At 37.9% G+C, this 15084-nt stretch overlaps 1 long non-coding RNA gene across 2 annotated transcripts in view; it reads right to left on the reverse strand.

Moving 5' to 3' along the window:
- Positions 1-1385: 1385 nt before the first annotated feature.
- LOC124553858 overlaps positions 1386-15084 on the reverse strand; it is a 39600-nt gene continuing 25901 nt past the window's right edge. For both annotated transcript variants that reach the window (XR_006968152.1, XR_006968153.1), the window contains exon 3: positions 1386-3517. This is a non-coding gene — a long non-coding RNA (uncharacterized LOC124553858). The remainder of the gene's footprint in view (positions 3518-15084) is intronic.

Below are 15084 nucleotides of genomic sequence, written 5' to 3' on the forward strand. Positions count from 1 at the left end.
ATTTAAATTAATTTTTGAATATGGCTTTCAAATAAATGATTGACATTACACTGTATGATGGTAAATCATATGCTGGAAAAGTCACTGCAGCAGATATATAAGGCAAGTTTTTTAAATAAGTTGCATTTCTAGGACCAAGAAAGGAATAAAGAAATAGGTTTTGGCCAGAAAGCTAAAATGGAGTTTTGTACTGTAAAGAAAGTGTATTAACAGAAAAGATAAATCTCACCCAATATCTGTAAACAGAAAGGGGATTGGTGCATTATAGCAGTGAACATCTACACTAAGTATCTGAAAAATTTGAGGGAATGTATTTACTATATAGTATTACTGAAAGTGTTGTTCAACTTGTAAGACAATATGTGCACTATTATTTGTAATGTGTGTTATTAAAAATATCCTGAAGAAATCTTATTTTTACATTTTTGTCCACTTAACTTAAAAACTGTTAATAACAGGTGTACATAAATATCTTTGAATTTCAAACTAATCCTGCATTACTGACCTAGAACAATTTCTTTAAGTTTCTTATTAACCACTAACTTACTTTTGGGATTGCTAATAAGTTACTCAGAGTATTCCATGTAGGTAAAATAAGTGTTGTCTAAGACTAACCTAAACTTAGCAAGAATGGCAGTGTAACTTTATCAGTATAAATATTAAAATATTACAGCAATGGGTTAACTTGTCTATATTTTTGCTATCAGAAGCATTCGGTAACTTTAACTACAGCATGTACCACAGTTGACTGCATTTCCGCTCACACATTCGTGATTTCAACATAAATTGTCAGATTATGAAGAGAAATAAAAATAGCAGTTACAATACAAAATGTGCATGACATTTACATGAAATAACCTTCAAATTTCACCATGTTTTGAAACAAGTATTCTTCAAAAAGGGTGGCCTACCTGTGAACCATCACCAGATTTTGTACGTGCTATTTCATTCTGGGCTAGGAAAGAGTATGGAGTACAAGCTAATTTCTTCCTGGAAGTATTTATACTTTTTCCCTCTCTACAATATTACATAAAATGTAGATACACCGTATGTATAAAAGCCTATTAAAACTCAGAGAAACAAATTAATGAAAGCAAATGAAGCACAAGGAAGAAACAAAGGTGATGGTAAAGCACAAATGTCAAATATGTACACAGGTTGAAGGATGAAGTTTTTATTTATATATGTATCATTCTTAACCCTTGACAGGGACAGAGTCTGCTTGCAAAATGTAACAAATATTACATGAGATAATAATAACATTCCACACTCAGAAAGAATCATGGAACAAAAATTTTATAAAAACCTCTAAGTCAAACAAAAATGAGATTATTTGAAGAGAAAATCTTACCACAGATTTTGTACCTCAATACGTTAACGACAACCTTAAGAAGTTTCAATGTCAATTTTCCAAATTATTTAGTAAAAAGTGAATCTGGAAGTCGCAGATTCTGCAATAATTTTCTCATGGCCAAGCTTCTACTGCCCTGTGTCACTACACTCTGGTATCTTTTATTTGCCTCATTTAGAAGCATATGTACTCTTGTTGCCAACAAAGTGTATTATTTTCTTCTGTATAAAGTGGCTGGCTGGGAAAACTACTTTCTCCTCCACTGATGCAAACACAGAAGTGGCTATATCAGAGACCAAAAATTCACTTGTGAGTAACTTCTTCTTGTTGCTTCTCAAATGAACTTTTGCCATTTGCAATACACTGAAAACCTCACTTGGTGGCTGAATAAGTGAGGTATCTGTAAAGGACTTCAGATGTAAAAGCATGTTCACAGACGTACAGGGATTTTCTTTAGATGCGATTAGGCTCTCCTCGCAAAATTTCCAAAGTGCAAGGCGCTTCATAGCTTGCCTAACACTGTGACAACATAAATAGTAGAGAGACTGGTGCTCATCATCACACGCCATGTTACAAGTGGCTCGTCAACTTCCTCAGCACACTTACCCTCATCTTCACTTACAAATTACCCCACTAATTCTGCCAGGAATCTACTGTCTTAATTTTCATTATCAGTGGTAGAAATAAAGAATTAAGAAAGAGTAACAATCATCAGTGCTGTTTTCAGTTCTGATGGTGCTGATACTGGATTTTTGAAGAAGACCATTGAAAACAGATTTCCTAAAGCATCTTGTGCAAATCTACTTGTCAGCAGAAATTTAAAATTCTTCTCATTCATGAATGTGTCCTGCAATTCCAAAATACCTACAGTTGACAAAACTACAAAGACTGAACTGGTTTCCAGGCACCCTTCAGGCCAATTTTCAAGTTTTCAAATAAACACAGAGTGTCCTCCAGATGACAGAGAGCCTCACTGTATGTTTGTTCATCAGAATGACTCAGAGCCATAACTGGAGCTCTACATGTCATGAGGCGAAACCACTTATGAACGTGCTTTAGAAACCGTGCTGTGGTTAAAGCATTTTTCTGCAGTTTCTCTGTCCTGACACCATACTCAATGGCTGCTGCAGTCTGGCTGTTAATTAGGGCAGTAGCCAAGCCAACTTTCATTTTATCATAAAGGTTTGGCATCAAACACCTCTCATGTAGTTGTGGTGCCAGTTTAAGACTTAAACCATTGTCTATCTCAAGCAACTGTTTTACACGATTTATATGTACCTCATTACAAGGTAGATATCGTTCCTCAACAACATTTTGTGAAAGGAAGACTTATTGCCCGGTGACTAAGTGGTTCCTCATATTTTCTAAATGTGTGGTGTATCTCTGAGGAAAATTAGCTTCCTGTTATCACAAGGATAATGGCAAAAATTGACTAATTTTGAAAACCTGCCAACAACAATTCAAAATTCTTACCATACAGCTCGATTTTGCCCTGCCGTATCTGACACGACGTAGTGAACATTGATACCGAGTGCCTCAGATTCACTAAATGCTTATAGTGATGTTTTTGACATGAGAACTGGAAAATGATGGCCTGTGTAATGGTAAACTATTGTATGTTTCCATTTTCAGGTAATACCACCCAGTATAACAACTAATGCTCCAATCATATTCCAATGATGGAATGATACGACCCTCATCCATGAGGAGAGGAGCACATTTTTCATCTGGCAGCATGAGGTCAAACTTAACTTTCAGGAAACTCATTAGCTCCCTCAGCACACCAGGTCTAAATTACATCTCAGGGTTCTGTCTGAAGGAAACGGAAATTTATTTTCTGCCATGTACAACCACAAGCTAGTCTTAATTCTCAGCCCTTTCTGGAGTGATTCCACTGACCATTTGCTACCTTTACATGTCCCCTTTGTTAATACTGCAAACAGATCTGCACCAAATAAACCATGCAGGCTGGCAAGAAAGTTGTCTTATTCTAAACACACTCTTGTCTCCCCCCTTTCTGAGAGAAGTTGAGTTTTCTCTTCAAAGCTAAAATTTCAGCCCGAAGCTGTTGTACTAGGTTCTTCAGAGTGGTGACTTCATCTCCTGTTGCGTCCAGATTCTCTGGAGGACTGATGTCACTGGTCACATTTGAAGGCTCTCCAACCTCTGGAACACAAATTTGCAATATTACAATCTTCAAAAATGAAAAAGTATTTAATACTATAATATGCTTTCAAGCAGCCAGAAATTGTTTCTCAGTAGGATGTGGTATGTGATTTAAAGATTCATCATCATCATCATTTAAGACGGATTTTGCCTTTCAGCGTTCAGTCTGGAGCATAGCCCCCCTTATAAAATTCCTCCATGATCCCCTATTCAGCGCTAACATTGGTGCCTCTTCTGATGTTAAACCTATTACTTCGAAATCATTCTTAACCAAATGCAGGTACCTTCTCCTTGGTCTCCCCCGACTCCTCATACCCTCTACTGCTGAACCCATGAGTCTCTTGGGTAACCTTGCTTCTCCCATGCGTGTAACATGACCCCACCATCTAAGCCTGTTCGCCCTGACTGCTACATCTATAGAGTTCATTCCCAGTTTTTCTTTGATTTCCTCATTTTGGACACCCTCCTGCCATTGTTCCCATCTACTAGTACCTGCAATCATCCTAGCTACTTTCATATCCGTAACCTCAACCTTGTTGATAAGGTAACCTGAATCCACCCAGCTTTCGCTCCCATACAACAAAGTTGGTCGAAAGATTGAACGGTGCACAGATAACTTAGTCTTGGTACTGACTTCCTTCTTGCAGAAGAGAGTAGATCGTAGCTGAGCGCTCACTGCATTAGCCTTGCTACACCTCGCTTCCAGTTCTTTCACTATGTTGCCATCCCGTGAGAATATGCATCCTAAGTACTTGAAACCGTCCACCTGTTCTAACTTTGTTCCTCCTATTTGGCACTCAATCCGTTTATATTTCTTTCTCACTGACATTACTTTCGTTTTGGAGATGCTAATCTTTATACCATAGTCCTTACATTTCTGATCTAGCTCTGAAATATTACTCCGCAAACTTTCAATCGAATCTGCCATCACAACTAAGTCATCCGCATATGCAAGACTGCTTATTTTGTGTCCACATATCTTAATCTCACCCAGCCAGTCTATTGTTTTCAACATATGATCCATAAATAATACGAACAACAGTGGAGACAGGTTGCAGCCTTGTCTTACCCCTGAAACTACTCTGAACCATGAACTCAGTTTACCGTCAACTCTAACTGCTGCCTGACTATCCATGTAAAGACCTTTAATTGCTTGCAAAAATTTGCCTCCTATTCCATAATCTCGTAGAACAGACAATAACTTCCTCCTAGGAACACGGTCATATGCCTTTTCTAGATCTAAAACATAGATACAATTCCTTGTTCCACTCATAACACTTCATTATTTGCCGTAAGCTAAAGATCTGGTCCTGACAACCTCTAAGAGGCCTAAACCCACACTGATTTTCATCCAATTGGTCGTCAACTAATACTCGCACTTTCCTTTCAACAATACCTGAGAAGATTTTACCCACAACGCTGATTAAAGAGATACCTCTGTAGTTGTTACAATCTTTTCTGTTTCCATGTTTAAAGATTGGTGTGATTACTGCTTTTGTCCAGTCTGATGGAACCTGTCCCGACTCCCAGGCCATTTCAATTATCCTGTGTAGCCATTTAAGACCTGACATTCCACTGTATTTGATGAGTTCCAACTTAATTTCATCCACCCCAGCTGCTTTATTGCACTGCAATCTATTGACCATTTTCTCCACTTCCTCAAACGTGATCCTATTTCCATCATCATTCCTATCCCATTCTACCTCGAAATCTGAAACATTACTGATCGTATTTTCACCTACATTGAGCAACTCTTCAAAATATTCCCTCCATCTGCCCAAGGCATCCACAGGATTCACCAGCAGTTTTCCCGACCTGTCCAAAATACTTGTTATTTCCTTCTTACCTCCCTTTCGAAGACTGCTAATTACACTTCAGAATGGTTTTCCAGCAGCTTGATCCAATGTCTCCAACCTGTTTCCAAAGTCTTCCCAAGATTTCTTCTTGGATGCTGCAATTATCTTTCTTTCTACAACATAACTTTCTCTGTCTACCTGAGTTCTAGTATGTAGCCATTTTTTATACGCCTTCTTTTTCCTTTTACAGGCTGCCTTGACTGTGTCCTTCCACCAAGCTGTTTGCTTCCTCCTACTTTTACACACTACTGTTCCAAGACATTCTTTAGCCACTTCTAGTACTGTGTCCCTGTACCTTGTCCATTCCTTTTCCAATGACTGTAATTGACTACATTCAACTAACTGGTACCTTTCTGAGATCGCTGTTATGTACTTGTGCCTGATTTCCTTATCCTGAAGTTTCTCCACTCTTATCCTCCTACATATGGACCTGACCTCCTGCACTTTCGGCCTCGCAATCCCAATTTCACTGCAGATTAAATAATGATCAGTGTCATCAAAGAATCCCCTGAATACACGTGTGTCCCTCACAGCCTTCCTGAATTCCTGATCTGTTAGTATATAGCCAATGACAGATCTGGTTCCCCTGCTTTCCCACGTATACCGGTGAATGTTCTTATGTTTAAAAAAGGAATTTGTGATTACTAAGCCCATACTGGCACAGAAAGCCAAGAGTTGCTTCCTGTTCCTGTTGGCCTCCATATCCTCTCCAAATTTACCCATAACCTTTTCATACCCTTCTGTTCGATTTCCAATCCTGGCGTTAAAATCACCCATGAGCAGAACACTGTCCTTGTCCTTTACTCTAACAACTACATCACTGAGTGCCTCATAAAAACTGTCCATCTTATCTTGATCAGTCCCTTCACAATGCGAATATACTGACACAATCCTAATTTTCTTGCTAGACACTGTCAAATCTATCCACATCAGTCGTTCGTTTACATACCTTATTGCAACTACGCTGGGTTCCATTTCTTTCCTGATGTAAAGCCCTACACCCCATTGTGCAATTTCTGCTTTGACTCCTGGCAAGTAGACCTTGTATTCTCCCACTTCCTCTTCTTTCTCACCCGTTACCCGAATGTCACTAACAGCTAAAACGTCCAGTCCCGTCTTACTTGCAGCCTCTGCCAGCTCTACCTTCTTCCCAGAGTAGCCCCCATTGATATTAATAGCTCCCCATCTCATTACCATTTGTTTGCCAAGTCGTATCTTAGGAGTCCCTGGTTTGTCAGTTAGAGGTGGGACTCCATCACCTCCAAAGGTCCGAGGCATTTTGCTCTGATTGTTGCCAGCATCATATTTAAAGTACCAGGGAAGCAGGTTGCTAGCCTTACTTGCCCTGAGTCCCATTGGGTTTTACCCCTAACGGCTGAGGGACTAACCGGTGGATTTGGTAGTCTTTGCCGTATGAGCACAAAGGTGACCACGACTCAGAATATGTCCGAGATGCCCAGCCTTATTCCAAAGTAACTGGTATCCCGACTGTCGGGACCACTTACTTGGCCACTCATACGTTGCCCATGGTTCATGAACTAGGACATGACTACAGGAACCCACACCATGAACCATTAAAGATTCATAAGATGCCAAAATCTTAGTTTCAAGGGACAGAGGCAACTCTGTGACAATATGAGTTGTAAAATTCCAGGTGGGCTCTTTTTGTTGTTGTTGTGGTCTTCAGTCCTGAGACTGGTTTGATGCAGCTCTCCATGCTACTCTATCCTGTGCAAGCTTCTTCATCTCCCAGTACCTACTGCAACCTAGTCCTTCTGAATCTGTTTAGTGTATTCATTCTTGGTCTCCCTCTACGATTTTTACTCTCCACGCTGCCCTCCAATACTAAATTGGTGATCCCTTAGATTAGATTAGATAAGATTAATACTAGTTCCATGGATCACGAATACGATATTTCGTAATGATGTGGAAGGAGTCAAATTTTCTAATACATGACATAATTAAGTTAATTTAACAACATAATTAAGTTAATATAACAACTTTTTTGTTTGTTTTTTTCTTTTTTTTTTCTTAATTTATATCTAAAAATTCTTCTATGGAGTAGAAGGAGTTGTCATTCAGAAATTCTTTTAATTTCTTCTTAAATACTTGTTGGTTATCTGTCAGACTTTTGATACTATTTGGTAAGTGACCAAAGACTTTAGTGGCAGTATAATTCACCCCTTTCTGAGCCAAAGTTAGATTTAATCTTGAATAGTGAAGATCATCCTTTCTCCTAGTATTGTAGTTATGCACACTGCTATTACTATTGAATTGGGTTTGGTTGTTAATAACAAATTTCATAAGAGAGTACATATACTGAGAAGCTACTGTGAATATCCCTAGATCCTTAAATAAATGTCTGCAGGATGATCTTGGGTGGACTCCAGCTATTATTCTGATTACACGCTTTTGTGCAATAAATACTTTATTCCTCAGTGATGAATTACCCCAAAATATGATGCCACATGCAAGCAATGAGTGAAAATAGGCATAGGAAGCTAATTTACAAAGATGTTTATCACAAAAATTTGCAATGACCCTTATTGCATAAGTAGCTGAACTCAAACGTTTCAGCAGATCATCAATGTGTTTCTTCCAATTTAATCTCTCATCAATGGACACACCTAAAAATTTTGAATATTCTACCTTAGCTATATGCTTCTGATTAAGGTCTATATTTATTAATGGTGTCATACCATTTACTGTACAGAACTGTATGTACTGTGTCTTATCAAAATTCAGTCTGTTTACAAGAAACCACTTAGTAATTTTCTGAAAGACATTATTGACAATTTCATCAGTTAATTCTTGTTTGTCAGGTGTGGTTACTATACTTGTATCATCAGCAAAGAGAACTAACTTTGCTTCTTCATGAATATAGAATGGCAAGTCATTAATATACAGTATATTAAGAACAACAAAGGACCCAAGACCGACCCTTGTGGAACCTCATTCTTGATAGTTCCCCAGTTTGAGGAATGTGCTGATCTTTGCATATTATGAGAACTGCTTATTTCAACTTTCTGTACTCTTCTGGTTAGGTACGAATTAAACTATTTGTGCACTGTCCCACTCATGCCACAATACTTGAGCTTGTCTAGCAGAATTTCATGATTTACGCAATCAAAAGCCTTTGAGAGATCACAAAAAATCCCAGTGGGTGGTGTTCAGTTATTCAGATCATTCAAAATTTAATTGGTGAAAGCATAGGGTGCCCCAGCCAGTAGTTGATCACCACCCAGTAGTTGGTCAGTTTTACTCTAATCTTTAAATCATAAGAGTTGGCAGCACTGACACTTTTAAAAATGCAAGAGCATATAAAGAACATATGTTGGCAAACCTATTTCTTCTATTGTTACAACAATTGGAGGGAACTGATAGCTTTGAGAAAATCTTTCCTTTTGTGCAGTGCTGAGAAGTGGAGTGTCAGGGCGTCTAGACTAATTGTAAGGTAGGTTACAGTGATACAGATATTTATTGACACAAGTACTAAATACTGAAATATGATGAACTGTGTTAACAGATAACTCATTATGAATGATTGATTTTATCATTCACCATAAAGGAAGTGTAAATTATTGCTTCAGTCTTCTTTAAGGGGGGGGGATATCAACTACTGGAGTGCATGAAAGCATATTTTCCAGTAGTTGGTCATAATGATCAATTACTGGTAATTTTTAGAATGTTCTCACAAAGAGTTGCTTTTAGCCATAGACCAAGTAGGCATTCCTTTCTTCTGTCCCATATTGATGGAAATGTGAAATTTATATGGCTTCCAGTAGTTGATCGGGGTGATCATCTACTGGTTTACATATGATCAACCAACAAGTATTGAGGCATACAGATAAAATTTTTATCAGTCATTAGTTTCATCCCTCTATTTACAGGAGTGAAATCTGCAGACTGAATTAATAAATGGCTCCAAAAGAAGATAAGTCGAAAAAAGAATTTTTTAAGTATTCTGAGGAAGACTTACAATGTGCAGTAGAAGCAGTTCAAGCGGGTGGCAGTAGTATGAGGAAAGCTGCAAAACATTTTGGTATCCCATTTAGTACGCTAAATAACAAAATTAAAGGAAAAGTACCTATGCAGCGTAAGATGGGACCAAGTTCAGTTTTGACAGAGGCTGAAGAGAATTTATTGGTTAGCTGGATCCATGCCAACGCTAAAAAAGGCTTTCCAATAAAGCGAAGGACACTGTATGAAACTGTGAGTGACATTGTTTTGGCAGATGGAAGACCTACACCATACAAAGATGGAAGGCCTGGTGAAAAATGATTTAAGTCATTCATGAGACGTCACCCTGATGTATCAGAACGGCATGCTGAGAGCATAAATACTGCCAGAGCAGCTGTTACTGAGGAAAATATCAGGCAGTGGTTCAATGAACTTCATCAGCATCTTCAGCAGGGTAATAATTTGGACATTTTAAATGAACCAAAAAGAATTTATAATGCAGATGAAACAGGATTTGAAACATGTCCTAAAACTGGGAAAGTTCTGGGTCCAATTTCTTTTGACAATCTGTATGAAGTCAAAAGTGGCAATGAAAAGGAGGCCATTACTGTAATGGCAAATTTCAATGCTGCTGGAGACACTGTACCCCCAATGGTCGTATTTCCACTCCAGAAAATTTCAAGGGACATATCTGAGAATTTGAACAGTGAATGGGGCATTGGGCAGTCAAAAAAAGCCTGGATGACAGGAGCCCTCTACTTTGAATACATTGCCAACATTTTCCTTCCATGGCTGAAGAAAGAGAGAGTCAAATTTCCTGTTATTTTATTGGTAGATAGGCACAAATCTCATACATCATATAAAGTTGCTAAGTTTTGTGCCGACAATGGGATAATACAATTTGCATTGTATCCAAATGCGACTCATGTGCTTCAACCAGCTGATGTGGCAATATTTCGTCCCCTGAAATCTGGATGGAGAGATGCTGTATATAATTGGAAACACAAAACTGGTAACAAAGTTGTAACAAAAACTGTATTTGGCCCATTGCTTGAGACCGTTTTCAATGAAAAGGCTACTCCTGAAACAGTGAAAAATGGTTTCAGGAAGTGTGGTCTTTTCCCTTATGATCCTGATGCAGTGGACTATGCTAGATGTATGTCCAGCAAATCTAGACATTGTGCACCTGCTATAACATGTGGTAATGCAATAAAACCATCATCATTTGGTGTTGAACATCTTTTGTATTTTGAATCTTTAATGAAGAGAGGTAGAGCAGAAGAATTCCGTGCAGCAGAGAAAAATGGATGGGAAGGTGATCCAGGAGCAGAAGAACTGTTTCAGGTTTGGCGTAAAATTCGTGCTACTTGTAAATCACCTTCAACAAATAAAACTACAGATGCTAACATGCTATCTCTGCATTTGTGTAGTACAGAACAATCCATCCCTACATCAGAAAATCCAGCAGGAGATCCTCAAGTGTGTACTAACAGCAAAATATCTTGTGACTCAGAAGATGAATCATCCATATGTCATAATGAAAAGTCAGGAGATCAAGACTCAGTACAAGAAAATGACAGTTCAGGTCCTCCTCAGCCCTCTTCACATCCAGTCAACCCTGAAGCAGACACTCCAAAACGCCGTTCATCCCAATCATCTCAGAAAAACAGAATCAGTCCACATTTTGCTAATCATATTACTTGGCCTACTGACTCCCCTATAAAGGCTGGAAGGAAATGAGAGTACATACCATATGCGACAACATCCAAACAGTGGCTAGACTGGAACAAATCAAAGGAAGAACTAAAAGCCAACACAGAAGCTGCCAAATGAGCTAGAATAGAACAACGTAAAATGGCAAAACAGACGAATGAGAAAAAAAGAAAAGGAAGGAAACTGTTTCCAGAGGCTGAGAAGGAAAAACCACCAAAAAAGAAACCTGTAAGAAAAGACAGCTCAGAGTCAGAACCCACCAGTGATGAATGGAGCCCTCGTGAAGACACATCAGAAAATGAGTCTGACTGTAATAAAAACCTTGCTACCACTGAGAAGAGGCATGACATTGGAAGGCCTGCATTCAAAGAAGGAGATTTTGCTTTGATCTTGTTTCCAGGCCAAAAGAATATTAGGCTAAGTATAAATTTCTGTACACTGTTCAAAGAGTTACCACAGAAGAGGACATTGAGGTAATGGGTTTGAAAAGCTGCGATGAAACAAATACACTGTTCAAGACTGATGAAGATGATATAAGCACTGTTCACTCTTCACAGATTTTAGCAATATTTCCAGAACCCTCTATTATCTCTACAGGAGGCCGGCTGCGTTACAAGTTTCAACGTCCTGTTGATATTGGAAAACTGGAATGAAACTGAGCAGACTTGTGTATAGTCTATTGTTGAGTGTAGGCTACTATGTTATATTGTTTTATTTCATTGAAAAAAATTGTTCAATATGTTAATCATTCATGTAAGTGTGTTAAAATTAAGTTCCCAGATGTAATTATCAATCTAATGTCAGATGATTTTACTTTTGCATATTGATCAACTATTGGACTATGGGCGATCATTTTGTGGAACTGCATGATCAACTATTGGTAATTTCTGACCACTGTAACTGAAATTCAGAAAATGTAGGGAATAAGCATTTCAAGGTTAATTGTATGTATGTCATTCTTTACAGGAAACTTTTCTCTGCGATATGTGTTGTTATCAACTTACTCCTTCAAGTGGATGTTCTATAAAAAATATAAACATAAACTCAAATTGTTAATCGATCAACTATTGGCGGTATCACCCTATATGGCGTTTTCTGTTGAAAAACCTTTCTGGAAACCAAACTGACATTTTGTTAGTACTTCATTTTTACAGATATGTGAAGCTACTCTTGAATACCTTACTTTCTCAAAAATTTTGGATAAAGCTGTTAGAAGGGAGATTGGACGGTAATTGTTGACATCAGATCTATCCCCTTTTTTATGCAAAGGTATAACAATAGCATATTTCAGTCTATCAGGGAAAATGCCCTATTCCAGACAGCTATTACACAGGTGGCTGAGCATCTTACTTATCTGTCGAGAACAAGCTTTTAGTATTTTCTGGAAATGCTATCAATTCCATGTGAGGTTTTGCTTTTAAGCAAGTGTACTATTTTCATAATTTCAGAGGGAGAAGTGGGTAAGATTTCAATTGTATCAAATTGCATAGGTATGGCCTCTTCCATTAACAGCCTAGCATCTTCTAATAAAGATGCCTCAGAACATGTCCTACCAACTGATCCCTTCTTCTAGTCAAGTTGTGCTGCAAACTTCTCTTCTCCCCAATCCTATTCAATACCTTCTCATTAGTTATGTGATCTACCTATCTAATCTTCAGCATTCTTCTGTAGCACCACATTTCGAAAGCTTCTATTCTCTTCTTGTCTAAACTATTTATCGTCCATGTTTCACTTCCATACATGGCTACACTCCATACAAATACTTTCAGAAACGACTTCCTGACACTTAAATCTATACTCGATGTTAACAAATTTCTCTTCTTCAGAAACGCTTTCCTTGCCGTTCCCAGTCTACATTTTATATCCTCTCTACTTCGAACAACATGAGTTATTTTGCTCCCCAAACAGCAAAACTCGTTTACTACTTTAAGTGTCTCGTTTGCTAATCTAATACCCTCAGCATCACCCTACTTAATTCAACTACATTCCATTATCCTCGTTTTGCTTTTGTTGCTGTTCATCTTATATCCTCCTTTCAAGACACTATCCATTCCCTTCAACTGCTCTTCCAAGTCCTTCGCTGTCTCTGACAGAATTACAATGTCATCGGCAAACCTCAAAGTTTTTATTTCTTCTCCATGTCATTACTTTTCCATTTCATAGTATTAAGAGCCCAAAATATTCCGGAGATGGGCTCTTAATACTATGGAATGGAAAAGTAATGCCATATACTAAAGTGAAATTGTAGGCGACCAGTTATATTTAATTCCCAATAAACACTACCACAGTGTTTACAAAAATCCTTAGCTCTTTGCTAAGGCACCAAAGAAATCTGACAGCACTGTAATTTAACAGACCTTCACTATACAACAGTTCAATAATAAAAGAGCTTGTGTGGCCTGAATACTTAAATAACAAGAGCTGTGAAGCCAGTCATACTTCCTGATGTGGGTTGTAGCGCGGAATACAGTTAAGTGCAAGTAAATATTCTTTACAATAAAAGATTAAATAATGACCAAACTCAACCACAACATTAGACATCTTAGCACCTGTTGTGCCACGTATTGCCAACAAATGTAATGCTCTGTATACAGAGTTAAAAAAAAGGTACAGAAAAGCCACAGGCTTTGACATAAAATATAAACAGCTGTGGTAACTAATCAAACTATCAATTTTCTCACTGTAGTATAATGTTTGACTGTGAATTTGAATATGGTATTTACAGTATCCAATGGCAAGCAGTAGAAGAAACATAGCTAAAACGCATGAGAAAAGACTTATTTCATCAGATACCAATAGAAGTGGACTGTGTACGTAAGAGATGTGGCCGTGCTTGCTAAATTAACTTGTGACAAAGTATTTTGTTCCCACCACTAACAGACCCTGGACGTGCCAGTTTGAAAAATATACAGTTGTTGTAAATGAAATGTTTGAGTCTGTTTCTGTACACAACTGAGAGTTTAAATGAGAGTATTAAATATAACTTCAAAAGAAGAAACTCTATTATATTATTTTGAGCTTTTCCTCATTACAGAGGCTTATCTCCAACATAATAATTTACTTGGAAATTACAATACAAACAATCAACGTTCTTAAACAATATTCCTCCAGGTGTTTCGATCTTGTGTGTCTTCTTCCTCTGTGCCCATTCTCCTCATTGTGTGCTGTACATTTTGGAGCCAGGTGGTCATAGGTCGTCGTCTTCTTCTTCTCCCCTCCGGTTCCCACTCCATTATCAATTTTGGTATTCTGGTTTTCTCCATTCGTCATACATGCCCGTACCACTGTAATTTCTTCGTGTCCATTACGTCACATATTCTTTCTTTTATTTCCGTTCTCCTTATTACTTCGGTGTTCCTTATCTTTTCTTTCCTGGAGATTCTTGCTGATCTTCTCCAAAAGTCCATCTCTGGGGCTTGTAATTTTTTAATGTGCTTCATGTTAATCGTCCAGGTCTCCGTTCCATACAGAACCACACTCTCCAATATGGATTTGTATATTAATTTTTTAGTTCTGCTCATTATATTCCTGCTCCATAAGACTGAGTTAAGCATCCCAATGACCCTCCATCCGCTACTAATTCTTTTATTGATTTCTGACCCTGATTTTCCCTCCATTTCTAAAATGGATCCCAAATAACAGAAAGTGTTTATCTTTCTGATTTTCTTTCCTTCAATGTATAGCTCATCTGAATCATTAGTCAAGTATTCTGTTTTTTGGTAATTAATCTTCAAACCCCAAGTTTTGTATGCTACTGTTAGTTGATTGCACATATAGTTAGCATCCTCCCCATCTTGTGCTATGACTACTTGATCATCAGCAAATAATAAATGATGTAGATAAACTCCTTCTCTTATTTCTAAAGAAGAAACTCTAAGCTATGTATTTACAACAACTATTAAAAAGTAAATGCATATTGTACTCAATTGACAAAGTATTTACTACAACAACTTCTGCGATACAAGTACGCCCACTATTTGCAAGCATAATGCTGTGAAGGGAAATTCTGTGTGTCCTACTGATCAAAACAACAAATGT

This window comes from Schistocerca americana, chromosome 11 (assembly GCF_021461395.2).
Source record: "Schistocerca americana isolate TAMUIC-IGC-003095 chromosome 11, iqSchAmer2.1, whole genome shotgun sequence".
In the NCBI taxonomy this organism is placed as follows: Eukaryota; Metazoa; Arthropoda; class Insecta; order Orthoptera; family Acrididae; genus Schistocerca; species Schistocerca americana.